The sequence below is a fragment of the Nicotiana tomentosiformis genome, chromosome 2, assembly GCF_000390325.3.
Source record: "Nicotiana tomentosiformis chromosome 2, ASM39032v3, whole genome shotgun sequence".
NCBI lineage: Eukaryota > Viridiplantae > Streptophyta > Magnoliopsida > Solanales > Solanaceae > Nicotiana > Nicotiana tomentosiformis.
Genome location: NC_090813.1, coordinates 26,073,123 through 26,093,539, shown reverse-complemented (window position 1 = coordinate 26,093,539; position 20,417 = coordinate 26,073,123). Strand labels below are relative to the sequence as shown.

General features: G+C 39.2%; 1 non-coding gene across 1 annotated transcript; it reads left to right on the top strand.

The window, feature by feature from the left end:
* The first annotated feature begins 18,680 nt into the window (after positions 1 to 18,680).
* LOC117278210 (small nucleolar RNA R71) lies at positions 18,681 to 18,787 on the top strand. The gene has a single exon (XR_004508530.1). It is a non-coding gene; the product is annotated as a small nucleolar RNA R71 (small nucleolar RNA).
* Positions 18,788 to 20,417: the final 1,630 nt, after the last annotated feature.

The following is a 20,417-nucleotide window of genomic DNA, read 5'->3' as shown; positions in this document are numbered from 1 at the left end:
AACTCTATATACACTATACATCCTGGATCCACAAAAATGTATCATGACCTAAAGCAATTCTATTGGTGGGAAGGTATGAAGAGAGATGTTGCTAACTTTGTTTCTAGTTGTTTGACTTGTCAGCAGGTCAAGGCTGAGCATCAGCGACCCGCAAGACTGTTACAACAAATTAAGATTCCAGAGTGGAAATGGGAAAGAATTACTATGGATTTTGTCACCGGGCTACCACGAACCCTTAGAGGTTATGACTCTATATGGGTGATTGTAGATCGATTGACGAAATCAGCACATATTTTGCCAGTGAAGACTACATATAGTGGAGTAAGATATGCACAGATATTTATGAACGAAATTGTCCGACTTCATAGAGTTCCAATATCCATCATCTCTGATAGAGGATCACAATTTAGCTCACGCTTTTGGAAATCTTTTCAAGAAGCATTGGGTACACGAGTAGATCTTAGTACTGCATTTCATCCACAAACAGATGGGTAGTCTGAACGTACTATACAGATCTTGGAGGATATGTTGAGAGCTTGCATTCTTGAGTTTGGAGGTAGTTGGGACGCTTATCTACCTTTAGCTGAATTTGCTTACAACAATAGCTTCCAGTCCAGTATTCAAATAGCACCGTACGAAGCATTATATGGTAGAAAATGTCGTTCTCCAATCGGATGGTTTGAAGCTGGTGAGACTAACTTATTGGGACCTGACCTAGTACAAGAAGCTATGGACAAGGTCTAGTTGATCAGACAGAGATTGCTTGCAGCTCAAAGCAGACAAAATTCTTATGCTGATAAGAGAAGAAGAGATTTAGCGTTCACAATTGAGGACAAAGTGTTCCTACGAGTCTCCCCTATGAAAGATGTGATGCGGTTTGGGAAAAGAGGCAAGTTGAGCCCCAGGTTTATAGGACCGTATGAGATACTAGACCGAGTGAGAGTTGTGGCTTATCGTTTGGCACTTCCTTCTGAGTTGTCTTTTATTCATCCAGTGTTTCACGTCTCAATGCTAAGAAAATGTATATCAGACTCATCTCAAGTACTTGAAGTACCTACTATACTGATTAATGAGAAGTTGTCTTACGAGGAGGAGCCGATGGCTATTGTTGATAGGCAAGTAAGAAAATTACGGTCAAAGAAAATTGAGTTCGTAAAAGTCTTATGGCGAAATCATACCGTTGAAGAAGCTACTTGGGAAATAGTAGATGCTATGCGAGTCAAGTACCCCCATTTGTTTCACTCTACAGGTACGTACTTTAGTTAAATTCGGGGACCGAATTTCATAAGGTGGGGAGAATGTAATACCATATTTTTTTTATAAGGGTGTATTGGTCATTAGCATAATAATAATAATAATAATAATAATAATAATAATAATAATAATAATAATAATAATAATAATAAGAAACTAACTATAAAAAAACAAATCAAAAAAAAGAAAAAAAAGAGTAAAGCAAAAGGGCCGAAGCCCATTTGCCAAAAGAAAAGAAAGGGCAAAAGGGGGGTTAGCTGCTACACCGAAGCAGAAGCTTCAGAAACGCCGAAAAAAAAATTTCAAAAGGAGAAGAAGAAGAAGAAGAAAAAGCTGGAACCAAACCTTGAGAAATTTTAAATACGCACTGGTTCTTTCGGGTAATACTCGAATTTCTCATCCGGGTTCTTTTCTTCTGGTAATTCTTTTGTCTCAGTTTATATATTTAAAGGGTTTCACAAGGTATAAGAAATTTAATACCAATAAAAGTTATTCTGGGCAAATTAGGCAATTGAAAGTTGGTCAAAGGTAGGATAAATTCACTTGGAAAAAGAAGGGTATTTATGTATTTGTACTTAAACTAGTCTCATTATATATGATCTTTGTTAGGTGTAAATTAAGTTAGGGTACAAGGATTGAGTTTTGGTGTTTAACTGTATTGCAATAACAATATCGAATTGGGTTTGAATGTGGTAAGTCTAGTATTGAGCATAAAAGATAAGTACCAATTAAGAAGGAATATTATGGACAGTAATGTTATTTCAGTTTCAATTTATGCACACGGTTAAGGAAATTGAACAGTACGGGGAATAAACCATATAAATACCTTTTTATTTAAAAGATTTTGGACTAATTTAAATTACTCATAGAATGGGTAAATATAATTCGGCGAATTGATGATAAAATATAAAACTCGGAGGATTGGGTATTCTAAATTAGTGATGGATTTAGCCTAAATGAGGCAATTAACATGAGATCGGTATTATATAATTATAGATTGATTGGAGGAATTTGTATGAATTGCTCGAGGTGAAGCATTTGATATTTCAGCACGAGTACTGTAAGTAGTAATCTTACTGCAATTTGTGTTTTCATAACTTGCATGATTTACACATGATTTTTAATATAAATATGTTACCGATTATTTTGAGTTGCATGTGGGACAAGTTTTTTACTCGATATGATACCGAAATAGTTATTTGAGATGATTACCGTTGTTTTAAATATTGCCGTTGTCACTAGATTTGTTTTACCGTTACTTGAATTTACTGTTATCGAAATAAAATTATATGATTTGATAAGAACCGAAATGCCCTATATTGTTTTAAAATATTTTTTACAAGTATATACGGATTACAGAGACAAGTATAATGGAAGTAGACATTGAAGGATCCCGTAGCTAACGGCGGGTTCGTTAGACCTGGTGCACCTTGTAATTACCGATTACCATTATAGCCCTCGCTAGTGGGAAGGTAGAACTAGCATACCGTTACCGATTTTCCTCGAATAAGGACTATTGTTATATTTGACTTCTTGCGAAGAAGTCCACAGTTATACCGATTACATAATCCGTTCATTGAAACCTCCCAAATATGAATATTGATATTATACAGTGGTTACCGAGCTTATTATTGAATTGTTAATTGCATTATACTACAAGAAAAATATGACGAGACTGAAAATAATTTATTGTTTTTGAAAGGGCATTCTCATGTTATTTTCTGTTTGATATACTAGCATGTTTTCTGACTTGTCCCCATTAAAAACAGTTGTGGTTAAGTGTTAATACTCACTGAGCTAGCGACTCATTCCCCGCTAATTCTTTTTTATAGAGACAACAATTGACGAGAGCGAGGATTTTGTTAATTAGAGCACACATGTTGATAGTTCTTAGTGAGCCTCGCACTTGTTCGCGTGAGTGGAGATTTTATTTATTGTTATGGTCTTTTCTTTGAACTCTTAGAGTCGCTCTATAGTCATTCTTTTAGCGCCATGAGTATCCTTTCGTTATTATAGACTTATGATGAGTATTGCACTATCTTATCGAAATTGGAGATAAATTAGTATTTCTGATTGTTAGTGGGTTGATTAGTAATGGTGGAGATTTGTTTTGGTTAATTGATAAGTTGTCGGTTATTGGTTTGATATTAGGATGGTTGGTTGTTGATTTTGAGAAAGGAAAATTTTTTGGATAGCCCAAAAACAGGAAAAACTCTGTCCGTTTTTCTGTAAAATACCAATGAGGCTTACTTGGGGCACTTGCTCCTAAGTGTCGGTCAATAATCCTAAATTGGGTCGTGACATTGATTTCACTCAAAAGCCACCCAAGTTTCATCCTTACTTCTTTTACTGCTCATTTTACAATTAAAGTACTTTAAGAGGTAAAAGGATCAAAACAATGATAATTAAGAACAAAGGGGTATAGGCTTGTAATGTAGTTGCCAAATAAAAGTTTATAGGCTCAAAAGGGTTGACTAGGGATAATATTTTATTGTGATAAGAATTAAGTTCAAACAAATCAAAGAAAACCTAATGTCATTTTTCAAACCGAGCAAAACCTACAATTTCTCTTTAATTCACATGCCGGGTAAGTTCTAGACTCTAATGCAATGACAGTGACTATATAATTTCTCACCACACATGGCACATGACTCACTAAGGACGGCTCCATTCCTATTCTCAAACAATTGCAAGTATTCACATAGCCACAAAATATTAAGCATCAAACACAAAGTGACACAAGCCAAGAAAATGAAATATAGGTATCAATAAACATGTTATTACTCAACAAGGCATAATAAATATTTTCAAACCATAGGAAAGGTACTACATATGGTAGAGCCTAAATATGCTACTATAAAATTAGTCAAAGGCGCCTAGCATTTCTTATCATTTTTTTCTTTTCTTTTATTCCCTAAATTCTATTATAATCTAAAGAGAAAATAAAAACTACTGCCCGGTTCAACTACATCCCGTGGAAAAGAACCGATGCACAAAGAAAAACTACGAGGGATTATTACTATCTACAATCATCTACAATAATATATATATATATATATATATATATATATATATATATATATATATATATATATATATGTTAGACTTATGTCCCTCAAGAAAACTGCCTAAGAGATCCATCTTCAGGAAATGTCCAGTCATTTAATTCTTTTTAATTATTATTAATTTTTTTTAAAATATTAAATAAGGGTAAATATGAAAATAACATAAACATTAAACACACAAACTAATTAGTTTATCTAATATTTACAAATGACGGGGAATACCTTCCACCCCACACTTAGATCATGTGTTATCCTCAATGCATATATAAATTCATAAACAAAATAAAACATGTAAGGTGGTTGGAAAAACTCCCTAATCAGACATCGTCTTCGCCCTTATCATCGAAGGCTCCATCTTCACATGTCCAGTCCTCATCCTCTTCTCCCTCGGCATCATCATCATCATCCTCGTCGGACTGCTCTGGCTTGCCTCAGAACATATTGGTGTGTTGACATCCTCATCATCTAGGAGTCGCTGCCCATCGCCAAGCCTAACTAGCTGTTGCACATGAGGCTTTAGCGGATAACGCTCCTCCAAAGTGGCCCTCTCCTCAGTAGTGGCCGGTCTTCCCCTAATCCTGAGCTGTAAGTCTATCATCCCATATAGATGTGCCATAAAGCTGTCATCTCGAGCATTGTGCTCAGCACCTATCATTGTGGCTATGTCATTCTCCTTTTTCACCCGTATTCTTGTGATGTACAATAGTCTAAGGGGTGGTGGAATGACTTTATCAAAATCTCGCTCCTCCTCCACCTCCTCTTTGCGTAGGTACTGAGTCAACATGTTGGCAAAGGACAATCTGTCAATGCACTTTCTTTTTCTCACCTCGGACATCTGGTAGCGTATTAAGTGGCCCACATTCACTTTCTGGCTAGTCATGAGGAAGTACAACACGCATATCCTTTCACGACTTATAAGAGTCTCATGATTGCATGGTAATAGTCGTGTGTTGATCAATTTCAGCCATACCTGAGCTTCCGGCTTCATTTTTTTTTCTTAGGAAATTTTCTTATGGCATTGGGTCTTCTTGTCACGAACCCAAGCAGCCATAGAATTGACACCACAGAGAGTGTGTCTCAATGCCGGATATGTAGGACGAGTGATGAAGTTCTCCAAGGGTTGTTGTGGAACATCCGGAGCTCCCAAAAACTTACATATAGCTGTTGCCAAAAAATCGATCAACCTACCTCTAATAGGCACCAGCTTCTCAAGATCATTAGGATCAAAACCGGCACAAAATTCCCGAACAAGGTTGACATTTATATCCCCGGTGTTTCTGAACACATAGCTTAAGCCAAGGTCATGAATACCTTTCCAAATTGAGTGTTACTTAGCTTGTAGGTGCCGCTCATGAATAGATGACTCGGGATGTATTTGTCTCGGCCGACAAAGCTTGTACCAAGCCTTGGAAAATTGAGGTATGCTCTTCAGTCCAAATTCTTGTTGTCCCTCAGGTTGTGAGCGTGTGGCTGCTATAGCTGCAACTGCTTGCAACCCTTCAATTTGGCTTGAAGTGTCCTCCCCACCTTTTCTCTTTTTCTGTGGAGGTCTGGAAGAAGCCTTGGCCTTCGTCGGAACAATAGCCTTGCCCTTGCCTTTACCATCATCTTTTTTAGGAGGCATAGTCGTACCTACATAAGTGATTGTTCCTCAGTGATAAAACATATGAATCAATTCAAAACATGGTCTTATGGCCCCACACTTAAGAGTTCACTACATGATGTTCAACCATTTTGAGGCTACTCAGACTTCACCTATTTATTTTAGCATGAGAATAAAACAATCGCAAAATGATGTTTACCACAATTGCTATGCATATTGCTACTGTTTAGCCCGCCTAAACTTGCAATTTGGAGTATTGAAATGCAACAAAATATTAGTCATTACAATCCCGAAGAGTAGAACTCCATTTGGGCCAAGAATGCCTTTGAGGCATTTTGACAAACACTTAGCGTGCACTAGTGTTGTCAAATTAATTGTAGATATGAGGGATTGCCCACCCTCCCTAAATCAGCTTGGGGATTTCATATTATCACCCTTTTACACAACAACAATACCAATCATATGGGGTTTATGGGATTAGGGCGAGCAAGCATAGTGTTACTTTGAAGATATACACAAAAATGGTGGAATTGCATTTCTTTAACTAAATTCGAATTTTGGATAGAGTAGAGAGTTAGAAACATACCTTAGATGCTTAGGAGGATTGAAGTGTTCTTCAAATAAGGTCCCAAGTGATTGAAAGAGATAATGAGCAAGGTCTTCAATGAAATTTGTGTGTGAGGGGAAGGGAAAAGGGACGAGCAGTGTATTCTGTAGAGTGAGGTATGTGTGTTTGTATAGTGTTTTAACAGAAAGAGGTTAGAAAGCAAAGTGATGTTTTAATATAAACAAGTTAGAAAACTAAGTTTAAAAAATATTAAAGCACGTTACCTGGCGAGGCAAAATACTTAGCGATCTTAGAAGCAGGCGACGCGAGCTTCTTATCGCGCGGAAACGCTGGCGACGCGAGGGCTGCTGTGAGGTAGACCTCGCTACAACCCATGCTATGCGAGGTCCATAGCGAGCTGATTTTCTGGCTGGGTGAGGTCTGATGCGAGGTATTGAAAATCAAAGAAAACTTACCTCGCGATAACTCGTACGACGCAAAGCAAACTCGAACTGGACATCGTGATAACCCGCGCGACGCGAAGCTAATGCGAGCTGTACCTTTCGATTACCCGTGTGACGCGAGGCTAACGCCATATCTTGCTGGGCAAGCTCCCAAGCGGGCACTGGACAATAGGATGTGAGGTTCATGGCGATCTTTGAAGCTGAGTTTTACAGCAAAAATGAGGAATGGCCAATGAAACCAATAGCGAGTAAGAAACATGGCTGGCGAGGATTTCAGCGAGCAAAGGACCATGCGAGGCTATCTCTAACGCATACTGAGAACCCGGCGACACGAGAAACTTACCTGGCGACGTGAGCTCCTTAGCGAGCTGCGAAGAAGGAGACGCGAGGCTTAACAACAGGATTTGCTCGCTATTTTCCTTGCGACGCGAGGCTGCCGCGAGATTGGTCTCGCTATAACCCTCGTTGGGCGAGCTCTATAATGCGCTGAAAACTGGGCGATGTGAGTTGGAAATCACGCTGAACAGCAGGCGATACAAGCTGTGCCGCAAGGTGAAATGTTACCGATGCGAGGTTTGCTTCCAGGTGCGTTGTGCATTAAACTGGGTGTCGCGAGGTACGCAACGTTGTTTGGAGCGTACGCATGTAATTTTTATTTCATTTCATGAACAACTCCAAGCGCCATAACTTTCCATCGTCCTCCATTACCTGTTCAGACACCAAGATTTAATTAAAAACTTGTTAGTGCATAAAACAAACGAAAATTTATAGTTAAGCTAAAATAAACTACGAATTGGGTTGCCTCTCAATGAGCGCCTGATTTAACGTCGCAGTACGACGCATGCGATCAAACTTAAGGTTCACTCAACAATTGAGGCTCCTGCAAATGAATCACCGATACAATATTTTCCTCATTCATGCCAAGGTAATGTTTCAACCTTTGCCCATTAACTCTAAACCTGTTCGTTCTATCCTCGGATTCAATTTCTACAGCTCCACTTAAGAGTACTTGCACCACTCTAAATGGTCACGACCATCTAGATTTTAGCTTACCCGAAAATACTTTCAATCTTGAATTATACAACAACACGACATCTTCGGGTTTGAAAATCCTCTCTTGAATATGCTTGTCATGCATGATCTTTATCCTTTCCTTGTACAGCCTGGTGCTTTCAAAAGCATGGTAACAGAACTCATCGAGTTCATGAAGTTCTGTGACTCTACTCATACCAGCGGCCTCCATGTCAAGATTTAATTGTCTTAATTCCCCAAAAGCTCTTTGCTCTAGCTCCACCGGTAAGTGACACACCTTTTCGAACACCAATTTGTACAGTGACATACCAATCAGAGTTTTAAATGCAGTGCGGTAGGCCCATAGTACATCATCCAATTTTTTTGCCTAATCAGTCCGAGTAGCATTTACAGTTTTGGTCAAAACATTCTTGATTTCTCTGTTTGACACCTCAACTTGACCACTTGTTTGTGGGTGATACGGAGTGGCAACCTTATGGCGTACGCTATATTTTTCCAGCAACTTTGCGAAGGCTCGGTTGCAGAAGTGATTTCCTACATCACTAATGATCGCTCTTGGAGTTCCAAATCGGGTGAAGATATTTTTTCTTAGAAAGCCAATAACTCCCTTTGCATCATTTTGTCACGACCCGAAATTTCCACCTTCGAGACTGTGATGGCGCCTAACATTTCACTTGCTAGGCAAGCCAACGTTAGAATAATACTAACCATTTTAAAATAATTTTTAATTAATTAATAACAAAGAAACAAATACGGAAGTAAGTTTGAAATATAGTGAATAATCCATAATAATAACGATGTCTAAATTCCATCCCAGAATTTGGTGTCACAAGTGCACGCGCTTCTAGAATAATACAAATAAAGGTCTGAATAAAATAAAGCTGTCTGAAAACAAACACACAACTAAAGTAAAGTAGACGGGGACTTCAGAACTGCGTACGCTGTCCTCTGAATAACTGAAACCTGAGAAAGTCTATGGTACGTCGCTGGGACCAACTCCGAAATCTGCACAAGAAGTGCAGAGTGTAGTATTAGTACAACCGACCCCATGTACTGGTAAGTGCCGAGCCTAACCTCGACGAAGTAGTGGCGAGGATAAGGCAGGTCACTTACATTAACCTGTACGCAATAATAGTAATAACAACAATAATATAAATAAATCAGGTAACTCATTTTAACAGTTGAAGCCAATTCAGCAGTCATAACCAATTATTATTTCCATCAATTTCCGTTGTAGCGTGCAACACGCTTCCACAATATATTCATATTCAGTTCTCCAATATATTCATTTTAGTCAAGTCTATATAGACTTTTGAAAAAGTTTGTTGCAACGTACAACCCGATCTCCCAATATGGACTTTTAAACAAGTCTGTTGTGGCGTGCAACCCGATCTCCCAATATGGACTTTTAATAAGTTTGTTGCGTTGTGCAACCCGATCCCCCAATATATTCATTTACCAATTCTTATTAAAAAAATTACCCCAATAAATACAACAATTAATATGAAATTATAAGACAATAAGCATACAATAATTATGATTTATTTATGAAACAGATAATGAAAAGTAGCAATTTATTTTGGAAATCAGGGAGAAAATAGGCAGTTTAATATTTAATATGCTAAATGTCAAGTAACAATTAAGACACATAAATCAAATAAGCATGTAACAATTATTGCAGGAATTCAACAATTAATATTTGACAAAGAATAGGAGAAACAATTATTATAATAATTAATCCGTGTCTTAGAATAATTTATGATTTTCAAATAATTATGCAAACAATTAATTTGACGATGTATAGACACTCGTCACCTCGCCTATACGTCGTTCGCATGCATTTCACATAACAAATAATTTAAGGGTTCTATTCCCTCAATTCAAGGTTAACCACGACACTTACCTCCCTTTGCAATTTTAATCAATTACTCGACCACAACTTTTCCTTTTGAATTTGTCCCCAAAAGCGTTAAATCTATTCACAAACAATTTGAGATACCCAATACGAATTATAGGAATTAATTCCATATGAATTTACTAATTTTTCGGATAAAATCCGAAATTCACTTTAAAAATTGACAGTGGGGCCCACGTCTCAAATCTTGGAAAAAATTACGAAATCCAAACACCCATTTCGAGACGAGTCCAACCATATAAAAATTATCAAATTCCGATGTCAAATGAACCTTCAAATCTTAAATTTTTGTTTTTGGAAGATTTTATAAAAATCTGATTTTTCTCCCAAAATTTTACAGATTCATGATATAAATGAGAATGGAATCATGAAATATAATCAATATAGGATAAGGAATATTTATCCCAATATTTTCCCGTAAAAATCGCCCAAGAATCGCCTTACCCGAGCTCAAAAATGAAAAATGGTTGAACATGGGACGAAAGCCTATTTCTAGAACTTAAGTTCTGTTCGTCCAGATTTTTACTCATCGCGATCGCGGAAATTCGTTCGTGATTGCGTAGAACAACTTTTGCCCAGGTTCGTTTAACTCTACGCGATTGCGTAAATGGCCATGCGATCGCAGAGAACATTTTCTCAACATTACGCGATCGCGTACAGGCTTATGCGATCGCGTAGCACAAATTCAGTGCTTCAGCTTCTGCCTCATTCCTTCTACGCGATCACAACTTGGTCCCCGCGTTCGCAGTGCACTGGAAGCTAACCTTCCGCGTTCGCATGTCTATCTTCGCAAACGTGAAGGGTAAAACTCACGGCTCACAATTTCCTCTTCGCGATCGCGAAGCACAATACACCAGATGACAGTAGAAGCTCAAAAACCAGATTTTCTAAGTTCAAAATCATCCCGTAGCCTACCCGAAACTCACCCGAGCCCTCGGGACTTCAAACCAAACATACACACAAGTCCTAAAACATAATACGAACTTGTTCGCGCGATCAAATCGCCAAAATAACATCTAGAACTACGAATTAAACACCAAATCGAATGAAATTTTTAAGAAAACTTTAAAACTTATATTTTCACAACCGGACGTCTGAATCACGTCAAATCAACTCCGTTTCTCAACAAATTTGGCAGACAAGTCATAAATATTATAGTGGACCCATACTGGGCTCCAAAACCAAAATACGGACCCGGTGTCAATAAATCCAACATCAGTAAATTCTTAAAAATCATTAAGCTTTCAAACTTTTAATTTTTCATCAAAAGTCCATATCTCGGGCTAAGACCTCGGAATTCGATTCCGGGCATACGCCCAAGTTCCAAATCACAATACAGACCTACCGGAACTGTCAAAATACTGATCCGAGTCCGTTTGCTCAAAATGTTGACCAAAGTCAACTCAGTTGAGTTTTAAAGCTCTATTTCACATTTTAATCCATTTTTCACACAAAAACTTTCCGAAAAATTATACGGACTGCGCATGCAAGTCGAGGAATGATAAATAGTGCTTTTTGAGGTCCTAGAACATATAATTAATTATTAAATTTAAAGATAACCCTTTGGATCATCACACATTTTTTGGGAGTGCTACAGCTTCTACCCATTTCAAGACATAGTCCACTGCTACTAGTATATATTTGTTGTTGTATGAGCTAACAAATGGTCCCATAATGTCCCCATACATCAAATACTTCCACTTCTTGGATTGGGTTCATGGGCATCTCATGTCGACGGGAAATATTTCCTGTCCTTTGACACTCATCACAGCTCTTTACCCAAAAGTGTGCATCTTTAAACAACATCGGCCAATAGAAGCCTGACTCTAAAACTTTAGCAGTTGTCCTTACTCCTCTGAAATGACCTCCATAAGGCAAAGCATGGCATGCCTACAAAACAGAAGCTTGTTCTATCTCGGGAATATATCTCCGGATTATGTTATCAATACAAATCTGAAATAAATATGGTTCATCCCAGAAATACATGCGACAATCACGAAAGAACTTTTTTTTCTGCACAGAAGACAATTCATAGGGAACAATATCGCTTGCCAGGTAGTTTGCAATGTCGGCATACTATGGCTCTTCCACAAGTCTCGTGGCTAACAGTTGTTCATCGGGGAAAGTCTCCATGATATCTTCCATCTCAACCTTCATTTTAGCTCCTTCAAGTTGGACAAGTGATCGGCAACTTGGTTTTCCGTTCCTTTTCGGTCACGAATTTCCAAGTCAAACTCTTGCAGCAGTAGAACCCATCGAATTAGGTGCGACTTTGCTTCATTTTTATCATATAGTTACCTGAGAGCAGCATGGTCAGTATAAACAATTACCTTCGAGCATATCAAGTAGGACCAGAATTTGTCAAATGCGAACACCAATGTTAGCATCTATTTTCTGTCACTGTGTAATTCAGTTGGGCGCCATTCAATGTTCTACTTGTATAGTAGATTGGATGCATGATTTTATCTTTTCTTTGTCCAAGTACTGCTCCCACAACATGGTCACTTGCATCACACATCAGCTCAAATGGTTGCTCCTAATCGGGTGCAACTATGATAGGTGCAGACACTAGCCTCTTCTTCAATCCTTCGAAAGGTACCCTGTAGTCATCAGAAAACACAAAAAGGTGATTGTTTTCAAGAAATTTACACAAAGGGTTAGCAATTTTGGAAAAATCTTTTATAAACCGCCTATAAAAACCGGCGTGACCAAGGAAACTTCTTATTGCCTCGACGGAAGTGGGTGGTGGCAGCTTCTCTATTACATCAATCTTGGCACGGTCCACCTCAATGCCCTTACTTGACACTAGGTGTCCCAAGACTATACCTTCATGTACCATAAAATGGCATTTTTCCCAGTTCAACACCAGATTAGTCTTCATACATCTCCGCAACACTCTTTTCAGATTTTAAAGCAATAATCAAAAGAATTTCCCACCATTGAGAAATCATCCATGAAAACCTCCATTATATCCTCTGCCATATCTGTGAAGTTGGCCATCATGCACCTTTGGAATGTGGCGGGTGCATTGCATAGGCCAAACGACATTCTCCGAAAAGCATAAATTTCATATGGATAGGTGAATGACGTTTTTTCTTTATCCTCTAGGGCAATAGATATCTGGTTGTACCCCGAGTATCCATCCAAGAAGCAAAAATGGGACCTCCACGCCAGTCTATCTAGCATCTGATCAATGAACGACAAGGGGAAATGATCTTTTCGGGTGGCCTTGTTCAATCTTCTGTAGTCCATGCAAATTCGCCATCCCATGACTATTCTTGTTGATATTAATTCATTGTTCTCATTTTGCAGAACAGTCATCCCACCTTTCTTAGGCACACACTGAACTAGGCTAACCCAGTTGCTATCTGAGACGGGAAAAATAATTCCCGCATCTAACCACTTGATAACTTCCTTCTTTACAACTTCCTTCATGTTAGGGTTCAACTTTCTTTGATGTTCTCTGGAATGTTTGTGCCCATCTTCCAGTATAATTTTATGCATGTAGAAGGCCGGGCTGATATCCTTAATGTCTGTAATGGTCCAACCAATTGCATTCTTGCACTCTTTCAACACCTGTAAAAGTTGTTCTACCTGCACATCTAATAAACCGGATGAGATAATAACATGTAAAGTCGAATTAGGTCCCAAGAAAGCATACCTGAGGTGAGCTGGTAGCGGTTTTAGCTCCAATTGTGGTGGTGCTTCGATCGATGGCTTGGCTAGAGAGTTCTTTCTTTCTTTCGAGTGTAAAGGCTCGAATTTGAGCTCTCTTTTCCAGTACCCTTGCCCTTGAAGAGCCAACACCCATTCCACCAAGTCCTCACCATTTACATTTTCTAAGTTCATAAGGCAGGCTGTTAGAGGGTCTTTTGCATTAAGTGCCTCATCATCTTCCTCCATGATTACATCCACCGTGTCTAACAAAGAGCAATTTGCAAACTCACTAGGTTGCCGTATACACTTTTGCACATTAAATGTTATTTCTTCATTATTGAGCCTCATTTTCAGCTCCCTCGTTTCACAATCAATCAGAGCTCTCCATGTGGATAAGAACGGCTTTCCCAAAATTAAGGGAATCTCATTATCAACCTTGCAGTCCAAAATGACAAAATCTGCTGAAAACACGAATTTTTCAACTTGCACAAGTACATCGTCAAGTATACCTGATGGCCTTTTCACCGTTCGGTCAACTAGTTGCAGTAACATGGATGTGGGCCTTGCTCTTCCAATGCCTAACTTTTTATAGATAGACAATGGCATCAGATTTATACTTGCTCCCAAATCACACAATGCTTTGGCAAATGCATAGCTACCTATGGTGCATGAAATTGTGAAGCTTCCAGGGTCGGATAACTTCTCAGCTATAAGTCTTGACACAACATCACTACAAGTCTGTGTCAATGTTACATTTGCCAAGTCTTGGAAGTCAAACTTGCGAGACATCAAGTCCTTCATCATTTTTGTATAACCAGGCATCTCCCTCAAAGAATCAATTAGAGAAATGTTTACCTGAATTTGCTTCAGCATTTTATCATGACCCAAAACCTAATCTATCGTGATGACGCCTATCGTGGAACTAGGCAAGCTGACTCATTTCCAAACAAACCGATATTTCCTTTCAAAGATAATTTCAATACTATTTAACATAAAATCTTCATTTAAGGAGTTCAAATCAAAGAAAAAAAAATAGAAGTGCGGAAAAAAAAAGCCTGACATCGGGGTGTCACTAGTCATGGGCATCTACTACAAACTGTCTAACAATATCAAGACTAACTCAGCCTGGAAAGTAAGTGAATACAACTAGAGGAAGATAAGAGGGAGAAGAGCAGGGGCTGCGATCGCCAAACAACTACCTTGTTGTCTCCAAGAAAATCTGCAACCAGAACACTCAATAACCTCTACCGTGTCCAACTACACCTGAATCTGCACACAAGGTGCAGGGAGTAACGTGAGTTCGCCAACTCAGTAAGTAACAACAATAAATAAAGACTGAGCAGTAGTGACGAGCAATAAAGCATATAATGTCCATATCGTGAAATCTCAGTAAAGTACAACATGCTTTAAAAATCAGTGTTTGAATCAAATCATCTCGTTTAAACCCGGTTCCAGTAAAAAAATCATTTAAAGATATTTTTCCAACAGTTTTTCAAACAAAGGCTTAATGCAAAGGTGAGCAAAAATGATGAAATCGTAAACAGCCCCTCGGGCAAAACATCACTCATATACAGCCCCTCGGGCAAACCTTACAGTCACTCGTGCCACTCGGGCATACCTCACAATCACTCTAGCCACTTGGGCATACCTCACAATCACTCATGCCTCCCAGTTACTCAGCACTCAGCACTCGCACTAAGTAGGTACCTGCGCTTACTGGGGGTGTGTACACACTCCAGAGGGGCTCCTTTAGCCCAAGCGCTATAATCTGCACGGACAACTCACGTGCTGCACGGACAACTCACGTGCCGCACGGACAACTCACGTGCCATAATAATAAAGTATGCTGCAGGCGGGCAGCCCCGATCCACACCCATCCTCACAAATCAGGCCTTCGTCCTCACTCAGTCATAAATCTCACGCCACTCGGGCATTTCAGTAAAATAGGGCATTCGGCCCAAAACATTTATATGCATCAAAATAGAGTCACAAAACTGAGTTATGTGGTGAACAAGTATAAACATGACTGAGTATAGATTTTCAATCGAAAACAATGAGAGGATGGTAAGAAACAGTGCCTAAGGGTCCAAACAGCAATGGCGCAAGGCCCAAACATGGCATTCAGCCCAATTTACAGAAATTCTTTCTAAAACATATAAGTATCATATGGTTTCAACAAGGTATACAACTTTACAGTTGCTACGGGATGGACCAAGTGACAAATCCCCAACAATGCACGCCCACACGGCCGTCACCTAGCATGTGCGTCACTAAAAATAATAGAATGATACAAAATCCGGGGTTTCATACCCTCAGGACTAGATTTACAACAATCGTTACTTACCTCAAGCCGAAAAATTCTTACTCTGCAATGTCCTTTCCTCGTGAATTGGTCTCCAAATGCCTCGAATCTGGTCATAAATAATTCGTTTCAGTCAATAAAATTCATTGGAATTAATCCCATAAGAAAATAATGATTTTCCATAAAAATCCGAAAATTAGCTCAAAAATCGCTTGTGGGGCCCATGCCTCGGAACTCGACAAAAGTTATAAAATCCGGAAGCCCATTCAACCACGAGTCTAACCATACAATTTTACCAAAATCCGACCCCAACTCGACCCTCAAATCTTCAATTTAAACCAAGACGGTTTTCAAATTTTCCCAACTCAATTCACCAATTAAATGATAAAAACAACCACGGTTTCGGATAATTTAACCAATATTGAGTTAAGAACACTTACCCCATTGTTTCCTCTGAAAATCACCCAAAATCGCCTCAAATCCGAGCTCCAAATCGTCAAAAACTGTCCCATTTTCAGAACTTAAACTCACTTCCCAGACTTTTCTTCTTCGCGAACGCGGTCAGTGTCTCGCGTTCGCGAAGCACAAAATAACTCCCGTCCAAATTCCTCTTTCGCGAACGCGACATCACCCTCGCATTCGTGAAGCACAAAATGCCTCTGCCTCAATGCCTTCTATGCAAACGCATTCAACCCATTGCGAATGCGATGCTTCGTTCCCTCTCACTATGCGAACGTGACACCCCTCTTCGCGAATGCGTAGACCAATTGCCTGGGGTCTTCGGCTACTTCCTCTCTTCTTCACGAACACGTAACACCTCTCGCGTTCGCGATGCACACCCAGCCCACCCTTCGCGAACGCGTGCTTCTCTTCGCGAACGCGAAGAGCAAATATTGCCAGCCTCTCAGTTCCTCTTCGCGAACGCGAGGCTCCACTCGCGAACGCGATGAAGGAAACCAGATGGTGTATCAGAAAAATTCCAGCAGAGTTGCAAGTCCAAAATCCAACCTGTTGACCATCCGAAACTCACCCGAGCCCCTCGGGACCTCAACCAAATATACCAACAAGTCCTAAAATATCATACAGACTTAGTCGAACCCTCAAATCACCTCAAACAACGCTAAAACCATGAATTACACCGCAATTCAAGCCTAATGAACTTTGAAATTTCTAATTTCTACAAAAGACTCCGGAACCTATCAAATCACGTCCGATTGACCTCAAATTTTGCACACAAGTCATAAATGACATAACAGAGGTATTCCAATTTTCTGAATCGGATTCCGATCCCGATATCAAAAAGTCAACCCCCGGTCAAACTTCTCAAAAATTAAACTTTCGGCATTTCAAGCCTAATTCCTCTACGGACCTCCAAATAATATTTCGGACACGCTCCTAAGTCCAAAATCACCATACGGAGCTATTGAAATTATCAGAATTTGAATCCGAGATCGTTTACACATAGGTCCATATCCGGTCCACTTTTCTAATTCAATTTTTCAATTATGAGACTAAGTGTCTCATTTCACTCCGAGTTTCTCCCGGACACAAACCAACTAACCCGATATAACATAATATAGCTGAATAACACAAAAAAAAGTAGAAATGGGGAAAACAGGGCTATAACTCTCGAAACGACCGGCCGGGTCGTTACACATTTCCATGAATTTTTTGTACTGTTCATACTTCTGATATTTGGCCAACCTCTACGGGAAGGGTGTAGGAGGTTGCTTATTTTCTGTGGCTTGAGTTAGATCCTGCTTAGGCACCTTTTCTAAAACCTTCTCTTGCATTTTCTCAGTCTCCTCCGCAACTACTTTTTCCTTGTTTATTTCCTTGTGGGCTAGTTGCACTCTTACTTCTGTTAGCCCGGTTGACTCATCTAACTCAATTGGCACTGACACAAGTGTTTTAGTTGACCGTCTCTCACAAGCAATTTCTTGCTCTAAATCAAGATCTCTACCATTTCTCAAGCTCACCACCATAAGCGACTTCGAACCCTGCGCTTTTGGATTGACATGTTTGTCCGCAGGTAACGTCCCTTGAGGACGATTGTTAAGGTACATGGATAATTGCCCTAGTTGAATCTCAATGCCCTTGATAGCCAAATCGTGTGGTACTACATTTTCTTGCATTTGGTGGACCTTTTCTTCCATTTTCCTGTTGGCCCCAATGAGTTGTTGCAGCATTCCTTTAATTTCAGATAACACATCATCATGCCTCACTATCTGCTGTTGTTGAGATTGTTGATAAGTTAGCTGTTAATTTTGCTGGTTGTATCCTTGTTGCCTTTGGTAAGGTGCTACTTGACCCTGTGGTCGCATAGCTCCAGGATTGTTGGTATTATTATACTGTTGTTGTGTTGGTCTATACTGCTGATTTTTCTGCCCCCAATTCTGACCACCTTGTCTTTGTCCTCCATAGTTTCCCACATAGTTCATATTCTCTTGATAGTTCTGGTTATCACTTTCACCACTCCACGAACACACGTATGGTTGGTTAATGCATGGTGTACATAATCCCCCATTAGTCGTGTCAACTATGTGTACCTGCTTCTGGCCTGATTCATCAATCTTCTTGGTGAGGATACTCATTTGCGTCATCAGAGTGGCCATATTTTTGGCTATGGAATTGTTCGGGTCCAATGCTACTGAGTGAAATATAGGGGTGATTGTGGAATCTCTTGTTATCCATCTCGAGTTTTGAGCCATTTTATCTAGCAGGACCTTACACTCTCTAAATGACTTGCTTAAAAATGCTCCACCTGCTGAAGCATCAACATTGGCCTTCAAGCTGTTCGCCAATCCCATGTAAAGCTATTGTCCCAACATCTGATCTGGAATGCCATGATGTGGACACTTAACCAGTATACCTTTGAATTTCTTCCATATTTCTTGTAATGTTTCACCTGGTCTCTGCCTGAAGCACAATATCTCATCAACCTGCTTGGCAGTCTTATTGTGCGGGTAAAACTTATTCAAAAATTGCTTGACTAATTCCTCCCAAGTTGTAATGGAATTTATGGGAAGCGAATTAAGCCAAGTTTGAGCTTCTACTGTCACTGAGAATGGAAACAACAATAGTCTTATTGCTTCCGGTGTCACATTTGGTTGCCTTTGCGTGACATAAATTGATAGAAAATTTTTCAGATGTTGTTGTGGATCTTCAATGTAAGACTCGGAGAACAGTCCCTTATTTTGCAGCAGATGTAGCATGTTGTTTGTGATTTGAAATGATTCCGCTTGTATCTTAGGGACTGCAATTGCAGTTGCCAAATTTTCAGCAGTGGGTTGTGCCCCATCATACAAAGATGCTTCTGGAACAAGAGGTGCCACACCCTGATTATTCAGGCCATTCACATTATTTCGATTGTTTTGATTATCCAAAGCGTCACCCATGTTTGGTTCAATTTGTTCTCTTGGGTGATGATGTTGTTTGTCTTTCTTGTTTGCACGATTTAATGCCTTGAAAGTTTTCTCAGGATCTGGTAATGCTTCAAACAATTCACCAGTTCTTGAAGAGTTTCTAGGCATACACCTATAATACACTAAACCACAAAGGCTAGAATTTCAATGTAATGAATAAAAATTGAGAAAATTGACTAAACTAAGAATCCTACAAATTCTTATAGCTGTAATTAGTAACATTGTTGCTTTCCCCGGCAATGACGCCAAAATTTGATCATGCCCACTTATGCATTCTAAGAGGTCTAGCGGTCGTTGCAAGTATTATAACCTTTAAGAGGTTGTGAGTATGTCACGACCCATTTTCTGAATAAGCCATGACCGACACCCGGTTGCTAAATTTGACCGAGCGAACCATTTGTGCTTATCAAAACTATTATAACCGCAAATTTTATATGCAACAAGATAATATTTTAACCAAATACTTTTAATTAATTTGAATATATAAAATAAACCAACTCCAAAACTTTATTCGTAGTAACTACTAAAATACTACAAAGTTATTATCAAAAATACTTGAATCTTAACCCACCGACTGTGTCTATGAAGCCTCTACTGATAAACTGACGCACTGCTCAGGACATGAGATTTCCTGGCAAGTTCTCCGAGTAAACAAAGAAATAGCTAAATAATGACGACTCCAAAGAATATTACACGAACAAAAGCGAAACTCACCAATAGCACTAGAAGTGAGGGAAGTCCTAACCTGTAGCCTGCTTGACTGCAAAATCGGTTCCTACATTGTACTGCAGACCAACGTAGGTTTTCAAAAGAGAACGTAAGTACCATCCATTGTACTCAGTGAGTCTCAACGATAGGGGACGAAGCTCTAATAAAATATATATTACGAGCAAAGATTCCAGATGCATGGAAAACAGAAAGCTTCCAAGAACAATTCTAAAATAATTGCATAATAACAGTTTATGAATATTCAAAAAGAAATTCTTTCTTTTTATTTCTTATAAAAAAAAATACTTTACTTTATACTTCGGGAGTTTTAACTATCCTGATTTATTCATGTCTTAGTCACCGTGTGATCGGCACATGTTCGATCCCAACCTGATCGAATAAGCCAAATCCAAGAGGTGTTACTCGCTTCATGGTTCTCAGCGCT